Source organism: Chiloscyllium plagiosum, chromosome 9 (genome assembly GCF_004010195.1).
Source record: "Chiloscyllium plagiosum isolate BGI_BamShark_2017 chromosome 9, ASM401019v2, whole genome shotgun sequence".
In the NCBI taxonomy this organism is placed as follows: domain Eukaryota; kingdom Metazoa; phylum Chordata; class Chondrichthyes; order Orectolobiformes; family Hemiscylliidae; genus Chiloscyllium; species Chiloscyllium plagiosum.
The window spans coordinates 81,630,460-81,643,110 of NC_057718.1; positions in this window are offsets into that span (position 1 = coordinate 81,630,460).

A 12,651-nucleotide genomic window follows, 5' to 3' on the forward strand; every position below is an offset into this window, starting at 1 on the left:
GGGGAGTGGGCAGGGTGGGAGCGGACAGGGTTGGGGGGGCAGGGTGGGAACGGTTGGGGTTGGGGGCGGGGGCTCACGTGTAGTGTGCTGCTGCCTAGTCTCCTGAACGGGGAGCAGAAAACACCAAGCCCCAGAGGCAATCAATTAACCGAATAATCAATTATCCGAACGAAATAGTGCCCGCGCATCTCGTTTGGATAATCGAGGTTCCTCTGTAAATCAAATTAAGGTAATACAGGCAACACTTCAAAAGTCTGCACTTCTTAAAGAGCAAGTGTTTTCAGGTAGCAGCAGTCAATGGAACTGGATCAGAAATTGTTTCAGAACAGAAATGAAACAACAGTCCAGATCGAATGCTTCCAAAATCTCACCCAATCCGAGCTATCTCCCTCCGAACTGACTGCACACCGTGTGCTTAGATCCAAGCCTGCCAATAAGGGTGATGCAGTTATAGTCCGGCATACTGACCTCTTTATTGCAGAGGCTGAGCGCCAGCTCTTAGATACTTCCTCTTACCTTCCCGGACCATGACCCCACCATGGCACATCAGGCCATTGTATCAACTATGGTAACTGACCACAATTCATGTGGTGATCTCTCTCCTACTGCCTCCATGTTGATAGTTCCCCAGCCCCGCAAAGCTTGTTTCTACCTCCACTGGAAAATCCACAAACAGAAGCACCCAGGCAGACCCATTGTTTCAGCTGGCTCCTGCCCCACAGAACTCATCTCTTCCTACCTTGACTCAATCTTTTCTCCCCCTGGTCCAATCCTTGCCCAGTCCATCTGTGATTCCTCTGACATTTTACACCAATTTTGAAATTTTCAGTTTACAGGCTCCAGCTGCCTACTCTTCACCATGGACATCCATTTACACATACATTCCCCACCAGAATTGTCTCAGGGCCCTCTGCGCCTTCCTGGAGCAAAGATCTGAACCCATCCACCACCGCCTCATCGGCTTGGCCGAGCTCGTCCTCATCCTCAACAACTTCTCTTTTAACTCCTCTCATTGTCTTCAGGTCAGATGGGCGGCCATGAGTACGTGCATGGGCCCCGATTATATCTGTCTCTTTGTGGGGTACGTGGAGCATTCTTTGTTCCAGTCGTATTCTAGCTCCCACCCACAACTTTCTCCAATATATTGATGATATTATCGGTGCTGCTTCCCTCTCGTCTGAAATTGGAAAAGTTCATCGATTTTGCTTCTAATTTCCACTCCGCCTTCACTTTCACATGATCTATCTCTGACTCCTCCCTTCCCTTCCTTGACATTTGTTTCCATTTCTGGGGATAGACTGATCAATAATATCCATTATAAACCCCCGACTCCCATAGCTACCTGGACTATACATCCTTGCACCCTGCTACCCATAAAGACTCCATTCCATTCTCTCAGGTCCTCCGTCTCCTTTGCCTTTGTTCTGATGAGGTCAACATCAACAAGGGAACCTCCAAAATGTCCACCTTCTTCCTCAACCGATGATTTCTCAGCATCGTTGTTAACAGGGCCCTCAACTGGGTCCAACCCATCTCTCAAACTTCCTGCACCCCCTTTCTTCCCTCCCACAACAGCAAAAGGGTTCCCCTTGTCATTACCTACCATGCCACCAGCATCCATGTCCAGAGGATCATCAACTGCCATTTCCGTTACCTCCAGCGAGATGTTACCACCAGACACATAATTCCCCTCATCCCCTTGTCCACCTTCCACAGGGACCATTGCCTCCAAAACACCCTGGTCCACTCTTCCTTCACTCCCAACACCTCCCCACAGCCCCACACCATCTTCCCCTGCAACTGATGGAGGTGCAACACCTGCCCATATACCTTCTCCCTCCTCAGTTTCTAAAAGCACAAACGTACCTTGCAGATGAAGCATCACTTTACCTGCACCTCCCACAATTTAATCTACTGCATTTGCTGCTCACAATGTAGTCTCCTCTACGTTGGGATACTGAAGTGAAGACTGGATGTCTGCTTTGCAGAACGTCCATGTTCTGCCTCCAAAAAAGACCCTGAACTTCCAGTTGCCTGTCACTTTAACACTTCACCCTGTTCCCTGGCCAACATCTCTGTCTCAGCCTTGCTGCAGTATTCCAGCAAAGCTCAGCATAAATTGGAAGACTAGCACCCCATTTTCTGCTTGGGGACGCTGCAGCCCTCTAGCCTCAATATCGAATTCAATAATTTTAGGGCCCGAACTCCCTGATGTCCTAGCACCCTACCCCACACACCAGGCCTGGTTATCACACTGCCTGCCATTACACACACCATCTATTGTTGGCCACTAACAGTCTCCATTAGCAGCTATTCACCCTCCCAGCCAGATCATTATCAACTCCTTTGTCTGTCCAACTGTCCTTCTCTCTCTTTTTTGGCTCAATCCCCACCTCTCATTTACTCCTTACCCCCTGTCCCCCACCCTATCCTCTGCAAATATTTTGATTTTTTTTGACTGCCATCAGTTCTGAGGAAGGGTGACCGGATCTGAAATGTTAACTCTGATTTCTGTTCACAGTTGCTGCCAGATCTGTTGAGCTTTTCCAGCAACTTCTATTTTTGGCTCTGGTGTGGTGTTGGGAGTCTTATTCCAAAAGGAGGAAAGAATTCCTACATGGGGCCAGGAGGTCTCAAGGCTGAAACGACAAACTGGATAAGAGATGGTAACCACAGATTTCAGTTCAAAGAATCTGCTCCTGACTACAGTGCCACAAATAAGGTTCATGAATTCAACACACGTAGTCAAGGTCAGTGAACGCATGTTCAAGTGTCATCATCTCTCAACTGCTTAAAGGATCACACCTACCTCACTCCTCTATTAGTAATCTCTGGTAATTCAGACTTATGCCGAGCAATCAGATGCTCCATCTGATGGTCACACATTGAACAATGCTGCAAGCTATACACAGTCTTCCTCAGCTTCCATGGACTTACATCTATTTAGCTACAGCACACACATCACCCAAAATGTTCCAACACTCTCATTGAAGACGGTGTGGCCATGTGATAGCCCCTTTAAAACCTACACGGAATCACTAATGAATGTCCCTATGGGGCTTGTTGTGTATGCGTTCCTTTGGCAACAGGGAATGGCCTATCAAACTGGACTCATCACCCAAGATAAAAAAAAGCAAATGCAATCCCACCTGCTCCAGAGGTGTGTAATAACAGTTCTGAACTGGTTGATCAGACAAAAAATGTTAAATAAAAAGGAATGACTTATTGGTATCAGTATCAAACATATTTATAGCCCTTTCAGCACTGTGGATAAGTTTACTTGTCTAGGCATGGTCAGGCTTTGGAGATTACTGCTGTTTATACTTGTTTTGACACATTATTACACACCACAGATTAATCTGCTCATGTCAATCTTAAAACAAAAGTCATTTTTCCGGTTTTTGGACATTGCTCTCATCTCTAAAATAACCAATGGGAGTTCAGAAGGATAAAGAAGACAAGCAACCAGGAATTAATTAGAAGATAATTCTGATTGATAGATGAGGCAGATTTGTTGCAGCAAAATTCAAAATAGTTGAATTAGGATTGGGAAATGGTTGCAGTAAGAAGAGGAAGTAAAATCAACTTAAAATAAAGTCAGCTAGGTAAAAACAATGACTGCAAATGCTGGAAACCAGAGTTTAGATAAGGGTGGTGCTGGAAAAGAACAGCAGGTCAGGCAGCATCCGAGGAGCAGTAAAATTGACATTTCGGTCAAAAGCCCTTCATCAGGAATGCAGGCAGAGAGCCTGAAGCGTGGAGAGATAAATGAGAGGAGGGTGGGGGTGGGGGTGGGGTAGCATAGGCATAGAGTACAATAGATGAATTGAAAAACCTGCACCCACACCACCTCCCTCACCTCCATCCAAGGTCCTAAAGGAGCCTTCCACATCCATCAAAGTTTTACCTGCACATCCACCAATTTCATTTATTGTATCCCTTACTCCCGATGCAGTCTCCTCTACATTGCGGAGACTGGATGCCTCCTAGCAGAGCGCTTTAGGGAACATCTCTGGGACACCCGCACCAATCAACCACACCGCCCTGTGGCCCAACTCCCCCTCCCACTCAGCCAAGGACATTGAGGGCCTGAGCCTCCTTCACCGCCACTCCCTCACCACCTAACGCCTGGAGGAAGAACGCCTCATCTTCTGCCTCGGAACACTTCAACCCCAGGGCATCAATGTGGACTTCACCAGTTTCCTCATTTCCCCGGCGGATGATTTGGTTTATGCGAAGGTTGGTAGGGTGGAAGGTGGGCACCAGGGGCGTTCTGTCCTTGTTGCGGTTGGGGGGGTTGGGTCTGAGGGCGGAGGTGCGGGATGTGGATGAGATGCGTTGGAGGGCATCTTTAACCACGTGGGAAGGGAAATTGTGGTCTCGAAAGAAGGAGGCCATCTGGTGTGTTCTGTGGTGGAACTGGTTCTCCTGGGAGCAAATACGGCGGAGGCGGAGGAATTGGGAATACGGGATGGCATTTTTGCAGGAGGTAGGGTGGGAAGAGGTGTAATCCAGGTAGCTGTGGGAGTCGGTGAGATTGTAAAAAAATGTCAATGTCAAGTCGGTCGTCGTTAATGGAGATGGAGAGGTCCAGAAAGGGGAGGGAGGTGTCAGAGATGGTCCAGGTAAATTTAAGGTCAGGGTGGAATGTGTTGATGAATTGCTCAACCTCCTCGCGGGAGCACGAGATGGCACAAATGCAGTCATCAATGTAGCGGAGGAAGAGGTGGGGAGTGGTGCCAGTGTAATTACGGAATCTGGACTGTTCTATGTAGCCAACAAAGAGACAGGCATAGCTGGGGGCCATACGGGTGCCCATGGCTAACCCTTTGGTCTGGAGGCAGTGGGAGGATTCGAAGGAGAAATTGTTAAGAGTGAGGACCAGTTCAGCCAAACGAATGAGTGTCGGTGGAAGGGTACTGTTGGGGATGTCAGGAGAGGAAGAAACGGAGCGCTTGGAGGCCCTGGTCATGGCGGATGGAGGTGTAGAGGGATTGGATATCCATGGTGAAGATGAGGCATTGGGAGTCGGTGAAACGGAAGTCTCGGAGGAGGTGGAGGGCGTGGGTGGTGTCTCAGACGTATGTGGGGAGTTCCTGGACTAGGGGGGATAGGACAGTGTCGAGGTAGGTAAAGATGAGTTCAGTGGGGCACGAGCATGCTGAGACAATGGGTCGGCCAGGGTGGTCAGGCTTGTGGATCTTGGGAAGGAGGTAGAACCGGGCGATGCAGGGTTCCCGGACTATGAGGTTGGAAGCTGTGGGTGGGAGATCTCCTGAGGTGATGAGGTTCTGTATGGTCTGGGAGATGATAGTCATGGTCGAGGGGGTGGTAGGAAGAGGTGTCCTTGAGTTGGAGTTTGGCTTCAGCGGTGTAGAGGTCAGTGCACCAGACTACCACTGCGCCCCCTTTATCTGCTGGCTTGATGGTGAGGTCAGGATTGGAGCAGAGGGATTGGAGGGATGCGCTTTGTGAGGGTGAGAGGTTGGAGTGGGGGAGGCGGATAGACAAGATGAGGCGATTAATGTCCCGGCAGCAGTTGGAAATGAAGAGGTCAAGGGCGGGTAATAGGCCAGCACAGAGTGTCCAGGTGGATGGAGTGTGTTGGAGGCGGGCAAAGGGGTCCTCGGAAGGTGGGCGGGAGTCCTGATTGTAAAAGTAAGCTCGGAGGCGGAGGCAGCGGAAGAAGTGTTCGACGTCACGGCGTGTATTAAATTCTTGGTTGCTTGGGCGGAGGGGGTTGAAGGTGAGTCCTTTGCTGAAGACTGATCGTTCGTAAAATAAAGTCATCAAAATCTTTCCATCTTTGTGGGCAAAATACTTCATCAATTGGTCAAAAGCTGATAGTTAAACTAACAAATAATCAAATAATAAACCACAAAGAAAGACTGAACAAAAATAAATGGAGCCCTCTAAGGACACAATGGTTAGTGCCTCTACTTCACGACCAGGATGCCTGGGTTCAAGCCCACCTGCTGTAGATAATGTTTCTACTGCTGAGCAATAAAGCATGTGTTAATCCCAGCTGCTCCAGAGGTGTATAATAACATCTCTGAACAGAGTGATTAAAAAATATATAAAAGAGGTCCTTGTGAGACTGGTGTGTATAATTTAATAACATTGCTGAACAGATTGATTGGAAATATAGGTTAATAAAACCTGCCGTGGGCGGCACAGTGGTTAGCACTGCTGCCTCACAGCGCCAGAGACCCGCATTCAATTCCTGCCTTAGGCGAATTCCTGTGTGGAGTTTGCACATTCTCCCAGTGTCTGCATGGGTTTCCTCCGAGTGCTCCGGTTTCCTCCCACAGTCCTAAAATGTGCAGGTTAGGTGAATTGGCCATGCTAAATTGCCCGTAGTATTAGGTGAAGGGGTAAATGTAGGGGTCTGGGTGGGTTGCGCTTCGGCAGGTTGGTGTGGACTTATTGGGCCGAAGGGCCTGCTTTCACACTGTAAGTAATCTAATCTAATTTAAAAGATAAATTTGGTTAATGTCTGTTCATTGGTCCTTGTGTGGTACCCCTACTCTTGGACAGGGGTGCTGGTTCAAGTCCCAACCTGCTCCAGAGATGTGTAATAACATCTCTGAACACATTTATTTTTCAAGTCAAGGTAGAAAAAAATAAATAAATAAGGCGGTCCACAGAACTCTTGTGGCACAGTGATAGTGTTTCTACTGCTGAACCAGAGGCATGTGTTTGAATCCCAGCTGCTCCAGAGGTGCATAATAACATCTCTGAACGGAGTGATTAAAAAATATATAAAAGAGGTCCTTGTGGGACTGGTGTGTATAATTTAATTTTAAAAAAAAGCAGGACCATGGGGCCCTCTTTTGGTGCACTGCTAGTGTCCCTAGCCCCTCAACCAGGAAGCCCAAGTTCAAGTCCCACCTGCTCCAGAGGTGTGTGATAATATCGCTGAACAGGTTGATCAGAAAATAGGTTGAATAAATTGTTTTTAAAAATTACAAAGCAGACCCACACTGCCACACTTCCAGTTAGATCCATGCGCAGTTGTCCTTGGAGAAAGAGCGCATGGTATCTATCAATGCTATCAGAGAAAGGTGGGCACTACACTGCAGGGATATAAAGCTTCATTTCCCCCTTCAATTCCATTTTGATTTAGTTCCTTCCTGTTCTCCCTACCCTCGCCCCTCTGTCCATTCCTCCCTCCCCACCCCCCACCCACGCCCGCTGCATTCACCTTTGATGGTTTGTATTGCCCATTAGAAGCTTTGCATGTAAATACTGAATTGGCTACACAGGTATTTTTATTGGTGGTGCATAATAGTTAAAAAAAAGCAAAGTCATGAGGTTTTGCTGGTGGGAACGTCGCTCATTTGTGTATGATAACAATTCAGGGTAGAGAAGAAAAAAAGAAAAATAAAGCAGATCCACGTTGCCTCTCTTCTGTTGTTATGTTCATGCCTAGGTGTCCTTGGAGAAGGGACACAGTGTCCATCAATGCTCTTGATGTCTTTAGAGAGACTTAGACACTGAAGAGGAACACAGTGCTTTATCTCCCCCTCCAACTCCTTTTTGACTTAGTCTCTTCACTCTTTCCCTATCCATTCCTCACTTTTGATGATTCGCATTGCCCATACTGGACTTTGTAAATATTCAATTGGCTACATGGGTGTTTTATTGGTTGTGGTTAGTATACAATAAAAGAAAAAAAAAACACAAAAAAAGGATTTTATTGGTGGGAAAGTTGCTCAGTTGTGTGTGATAGCACTTCTGAGTATGGAAAAAGAAAAAAAATGAAATAAAAAGAGAAAAAAAAGCATATTGAGGGATAGGTCTGCAGAACCGTGTATAGCGGGCTGTGGCTAACCTTTGTACTCCACAGATAGTGGATCTGTTTTGGTGTTCAACAATAAATGATGTTGCTTTCCTTAGTTATTACAGACCATGAACCTTTTGCCCTCCACACAATCCTCTTTCCTCACCCATCCCTCTCTTCTGCATCTATGCTTTTAGACATTTTAGTAATGCTGCTTACCAGGCTAGTCTGGTGAAGAAGCACCATCAGCTGATCTGATATTCACACCCATCAGCTCCAATATTGGCACAGGTAAGTCCAGTACTTTGTAAGCAAGCAGGTTGCTGAGGCTTGTTCAGGTGTTGCCTAGGGGAATGGTAATAGATTCGTGAAGCATGAACCTGTTGTCCTCTCTCAGGATGACAGCTCACATTCCTAAACAACTCCACCAGTATCTTTGCTGGTGTCACTTCTCAAGCGAGCCCAGACTGATGTCACCCATTCTGATATGGTGCAGCTGAAGCCAAGGCACTCGAGTTTAGAATGCTCGAGATCATTCAGCAAGCTCATCCACACCACCTCCAGTGAAAGCCAGCAGTCTTCCACTAGCCATATCCCTGGTACTGATGTAATACAGTGTCAGAGCACAGAGTCATAGAGATCTACAGCACAGAAAAAGGTTCTTCAGCCCAGTCAAAAACAACCACCTAACTATTCTCAACCAATTTTCCAGCACTTTACCCATAGTATTGTGGAAAGTGCACATCTAAATACTTGTTCAATGTTATGAGGGTTTCTGCCTCCACCACTTTTACAGACACTGAGTTCCAGATTCCCACTTTCCTCTGGTTGAAAAAGATTTTTCTCACATCTCCTCTAAACCTGCTGCCCTTCGCTTAAATTTAGGCCCCCTAGTCATCAATCCCTCCAGGGAGGGGACGTTTCTTCGTCCACCCTATGTGTGTGCCGCTCATAATTTTATTGATCTGAATCATGTCCCTCAGTCTTCTCCAATGATAAACCCCAGCCTTTCCTATCTTTCTTCAAAACCAAAACTTGCCAGACCAGGCAATGACCCAGTAAATCTTCTTTGCCTAACCAATGTTTTATACGGTTCCAGGATAACTTCCCTATTCTTAAACTCCATGCCTCGGCTAATAAAGGCAAGTATTCCATAATCCTTTCTTATACCACTTCAAATCACATATTTCGTATTTCTTCTTAACCTCTTCATCAATCTGTCCTGATACCTTAAGAGACTGGTGAGCACGCACATCAAGGTCTCTTGATCTGGGGTGCTTTCCAGGTTCCTAACCTTCATCATGTGTTCCCTTGCCTTGTTTGTCCTGCCCAAGTAAGTCACCTGACACTTACCAGAACTGAATTCCATTTGTCATGGTTCAGTCCATTTGGCTGGCATGGTAGCTCAGTGGTTAGCACTGCTGTCTCATCATGCCAGGGACCCGGATTCGATTCCTGCCTCGGGTGACTGCCTGTGTGGAGTTTGCACATTCTCCCTGTGTCTGCATGGGTTTCCTCCTGGTGCTCGGGTTTCCTCCCACAATCCAAAGATGTGCAGGTTAGGTGAATTGGCCATGCTGACTGCCCATAGTGTTCAGAGATGTGTAGGTTGGGTGCATTAGTTAGAGGTAAATGTAGAGTAATAGGGGAGGGGAAATGAGTCTGGGCGGGTTACTCTTTGGAGGGTTGGTATAGACTTGTTGCACTGAAGGGCCTGTTTCCACACTGTAGGGCTTCTATGACCTATGACCAGCCTGTTTATATCATTCTGTAATCTAAGACTAACCAACTCACCATTTACCACTTCATTAATTTTCATAACATCTGTAAACTTACTGATCAACCCTCCTACATTCAAGCCTAAATCATTTATGTACACCACAGTCAGGGCCCTAAAACAGATCCTTGCAGAACTTCACTGGAGACAGGCTTCCAATTGGAAAAATACCCCTCAACTATCACCCTCTGCTTCCAGCCACTCAACCAATCCTGGGTCCAATTTGCCAAATTTCCTTGGATCCCATGGGCTCTTACCCTTGTTACGGTGCGGAACCTTATCAAAAGCCTTAGCGAAGCCCTAATGGATATCATAAAATTTGGTGCCCTCATTTACACATTTGATTATCTCATTAAGAAATGTGATCAAGTTGATCAGACATGTTCTTAACAAAACCATGTTTACTGTTCTTGATTAATCCCTGCCTCTCCAAGTGCAAATTAATTAGTCCCTCTGAATTAGTTCTAATAGTTTCCCCACCACAGGAGTGTAGTTTCCTGGTTTATCCCCTGTTCCTTCTTGAACCTCTCTACCATATTGGCTGTCTTCCAGTTCTCTGGCACCTCTCTTGTGATTAGAGAGGAATTGAAAGCTGTTGCTAATGCCCCTGCTATTTACTCTCTTGTCTCACTCAACAACCTGGATACGTTTCATCTGGCCCTGGAAATGTATTTACTTTTAAGCCTGCCAGACCACCCAGATCCTCCTCTCTGTCTGTGCTAATTTCTTTACAGTCTTTTTCCCCCCATGTCATCATTCTTACTAGTTAACAATGATTCAAAGATTTCATTTAGAACCCTACCCATATCCTCCGACTCCACACACAAACTACCACCATGGCCTTTAATAACCCTTGCACTCTCCCTAAGTTATACTTTTACCCTTATGCACTTGTAAAACAATTTAGGGATTTTCCTTTATTTGTGTAGTAGATTCTGTGTAAAAACAAAAGCCATCCTCCATGGACCCAAAACATATTAAAACAGCCATCCCCTATGGACAAGCTCTACAGATACACAGGATCTGTTCAAATGAGGAGGAACATGACAGGCACTTGGAAGTTCTCAAGCATGCTCTCATAAGAATGGGGTACAATGCTCAACTCAACGACCACTAGTTCTGATGTGCCACAGTGGGAAACCATAATGACCTCCTCAGGAGACAGACATGAGCTGCAACCAATAGGGTACCCTTTGTTATCCAGTACTTCCTGGGAGCCATAAAACTACATCATGTTCTTCGCAGCCTGCAACACATTATCGATGAGAATGAGCACTTCGCCAAGACCTTCCTCATACATCCTCTTTTCGCCTTTAAACAACCGCCAAACCGTAAACAGATCATTGTTCACAACAAAATATCTGGCTTTCAGGAAAACACCATACAACTCTGTCACGGCAGACACTGCAAGACGTGTCAGAGTGTTGACACGGATACCACCATTACACATGGGGAGACCACCCACCATCTACACGGCAGGCACTCGTGACACAGCCAACATTGTCTATCTCATACGATGCAGGCAAGGATGCCCCAAGTCATGGTACATTGGTGACACCAAGCAGAGGCTACGGCAACAGATGAATGGACACCACACAACAATCACCGGCCAGAAGTGTTCCCTTCCAGTCGGTAAACACTTCAGCAGTGGGGGACATTCAGCCTCTAACCTTCAGGTGACCATCTTCCAAGGCAGACTTCAGGCCAGGCAACAACGTGAAGTGTCTGAGCAGAGGCTGATAGCCAAGTTCAGTAGCCATGGGGATGGCCTCAACTGGGCTCTTGGATTCATGTCACACTATAGGTGACCTCACTAAACTATACACTCTGTCTCTCTCTCTCTCTGTCTCTCTCACTCACACACACTCACTCAGACCCTCTCTTATACGCTCTTACACAGACACACACCCACTCATAATCACACATGCACCCCATTACACTCACACAGACACACACTCTCTCACAGACACTCACACCCCCACATACACACACACGCACACACACAGGTTTGTGGGGTGAATTTGTACAGCAGAATTACATTTTATTTTGCTCAAAAACTGCATAAATCCACGTAAGATTCTGTGACTCCCACTTTAGAAATAGAATTAGTCTGACCTAACATTGGGCCACAGACAGACTTTAACTTCACACCTTCAATGCATTATCTGAGCTGAGATGACACCTGTTGTTAAAAGTTATCTTGAGAGAATGTAACTTTATAAAAGTTCTGGGATTTACATATGAAGGAATCGAAACTGACATGGTCATTCTAAAAGATGAAAGACGTAAGCTAAATTTATTTAATATTACATTCTATGACACTGCAATCCTGTTGCCATAAAGTCTGTGTCTTATGATTCTGCTCCACAACCACCTGCTGAAGAAACAGCACTTCGAAAGCTCGTGATTCCAAATAAACCTGTTGGACTATAACTTGATTTGGAGGTGCCGGTGTTGGAATGGAGTGTAGAAAGTTAAAAATCACACAAAACCAGGTTATAGTCCAACAGGTTTTGTTCGCCGAGCTGGGAATTTGTGTTGTAGACGTTTCGTCCCCTGTCTAGGTGACATCCTCAGTGCTTGGGAGCCTCCTGTGAAGCGCTTCTGTGATGTTTCCTCCAGCATTTATAGTGGTTTGAATCTGCCGCTTCCGGTTGTCAGTTCCAGCTGTCCGTTGCAGTAGTCGGTATATTGGGTCCAGGTCGATGTGCTTATTGATTGAATCTGTGGATGAGTGCCATGCCTCTAGGAATTCCCTGGCTGTTCTCTGTTTGGCTTGTCCTATAATTGTAGTGTTGTCCCAGTCGAAATCATGTTGCTTGTCATCTGCGTGTGTGGCTACTAAGCATAGCTGGTCGTGTCATTTCATGGCTCGTTGGTGTCGTTTCATGGCTACACCAACTAGCTACGAAACAACACGACCAGCTATGCTTAGTAGCCACACACGCAGATGACAAGCAACACGAATTCGACTGGGACAACACTACTATTATAGGACAAGCCAAACAGAGAACAGCCAGGAAATTCCTAGAGGCATGGCACTCATCCACAGATCACGGGAGGCTCCCAAGCACTGAGGATGTCACCTAGA